The sequence below is a fragment of the Pteropus vampyrus genome, unplaced genomic scaffold (assembly GCF_000151845.1).
Source record: "Pteropus vampyrus isolate Shadow unplaced genomic scaffold, Pvam_2.0 Scaffold477, whole genome shotgun sequence".
Lineage (NCBI taxonomy): Eukaryota > Metazoa > Chordata > Mammalia > Chiroptera > Pteropodidae > Pteropus > Pteropus vampyrus.
Window position 1 is genome coordinate 1,195,666 of NW_011889258.1, and position 2,404 is coordinate 1,198,069.

General features: G+C 29.0%; 1 pseudogene; it reads right to left on the reverse strand.

The window, feature by feature from the left end:
* Nucleotides 1–2,079: 2,079 nt before the first annotated feature.
* On the reverse strand, nt 2,080–2,198 carry LOC111732653 (annotated as a pseudogene).
* Between the last annotated feature and the right edge of the window lie 206 nt (nt 2,199–2,404).

Below are 2,404 nucleotides of genomic sequence, written 5' to 3' on the forward strand. Positions count from 1 at the left end.
GATATTTAGTTGTTAGTTTATAGAGATGCAACCGATTAATATATGTTGATTTTGTATTCTAAAACATTATGGAATTTATTGATTAGTTCTACCAGGTTTTGTGTGTGTGAAGTCAAGATTTTCTACATATAATATCTTCCTTTTTTATTGTGGATGACTTATTTCTTTTTCTTGCTCAATTGCTCTGAGTAGGACTTTCAACATTATATTGAATAGGAGTTATGTGAGTGACCATCCTTGTCTTGTTCTTTTTCCTTTAAAGGAAAATATTTTAGCATTTCACTATTGAGTATGACGTTATATATGAGCTTGTCACATATGTTCTTAGTATGTTGAGGTATGTTCCCTTAATAAACTTTTGTTGAGTATTTTTATCATGAAAGGATGCCAAATTTTGTCAAATGCTTTCTCTGAATCTATTGAGTTTCTCTTATGATTTTTATCTTTCATTCTATTAATGTTATATATCACATTTATTAATTTGCATTTATTAAACCATTTATTCCATTGATAAATCCCACTTGCTTGTATTTTATGATCCTTTTAATGTGCTATTGAATTTGGTTTGCTAGCATTTTCTTGAGAATTTTTACATATGTATTCATCAAAGATACTGGCCTGTAGTTTTCTTTGTTTGCATTGTCTTTATCTGGCTTTGGTAACAGGGTAATTCTTGAAAAGCCTGTAATGGTGGATACTCTTAACATGGGGTAGAGTAAATTCTTTCACTTCTTTTTTTTATCGAAGTTGATTTAAGCATTCTAGTTTCTTTGTAATTCCATATAATTTTTAGAATAAATTTGCATATATCTACAAAAATCTTACCAGGAATTTGATAGAAATTATATTGTATCTGAGGGTAATTTGGGAGAAAAGTGGCATCTTTACTTGTATTGAGTGTTCCAATTCATAAAAAAAAATGTCCATTTATTCAGATCTTCTTTGATTTCTTTCATCACCATTTTTAATTTTCAGCATAAGGATATTGTATATATTTTGTTATATTTATACCTAGATATTTCCATTTTTGGAACAATTGTTAGTAGTATTGCATTTTTAATGTCATTTTCCACGTGCTCATTGATAGTATAAAGAAATACTATTGATATTTTATTTTGGATCCCATGACTTTGATGAACTCACTTATTATAGATTTTTGCAGATTCTTTGGGATTTTCTATGTAGACAAGCATGTCATTTGCAAATAAGGCAGTTATAATTTTTTCTTTTCAATCTGTATGTATTTTATTTATTTATTTTTTTTGTGCCTTCTTGCATTAGCTAGGACTTTTAGTATTATGTTAAACAAGAGTAGACAGAGCAGGCATTCTTTGTTTTTTCCTGATTTTAAAGAGAATGCATTTTGTCTTTTACCGCTAAGTATAATGTTAGCTGTAGGCATTAATAGACATTCTTTATCACATTAAGGAATTTTTTCTCCATTCATTACTTGCTGAGAGTGTTTTTTAAATCACAAATAGGCATCATATTTTGTCAAATATTTTTCTGCATCAGTTCATATGATCATGATTTTCTTTTTTAGATTGTCTATACATGGTTGATTATGTTGACTGAATTTCAAATGTTCAACCAGTCTTACATTCCTGTAATAAATCTTTCTTTGTTGCATTGTATTATTCTTCTTATATATTTCTGGTTTGATTTGTTAATAGTTTGTTGAGGATTTTTGTGTCTGAGGTGATGAGAAGTAATAATTTTTGCATGTATTTTTTCTCTTTTTTTTTTACATTAAGGTAATACTGGCATTATAAAATAAGTTGGAGTGTACTCCCTTGTCTATTAATTTCAGAAAGTGATTGTGTATAATTATCACTAATTCTTTTTATAATGTTTGGTAAACTTTTCCAGTGAAACCATCTGGGTTCAGAGTATTATTTTTCAGAAGCTTTTAATTCCAAATTTATTATTTTGTTTAATCATGGGACTATTCTGGTTCTCTATTTCTTATTTTCTTTTTTTTCTTTCTTTTTTTTTTTTTTAGACAAGGCAACCCTTGGTTGACCTCACAGATTGCAAGGACTTTGTCATCTTACAATCCTTTTTTTTTTTTTTTTTTTATGCCTACAGCACCTGGTCTTCCTAGGTGGTCTCCCATCCAAGTACTAACCAGGCCCAACCCTGCTTAGCTTCCAAGATCAGACTGGATCAGGCTTGTTCAGGGTAGCATAGCCATAGACCCTATTTCTTATTTTCTAAATGTTGTTAGCTTTTGATGTTTGAGCAATTGGTACATTTATTCTAAGTTTTTGAATCTATGAGAAAAATGTTAGTCACAGTGTGTCTTAATTATCTTTTTACTGTCTGTGGTATCTGTAGTTATACTACCTATGTTATTACTAATATTGGTAAATCATGACTTCTTTCTTTTTGTTTTTTTCTTGTT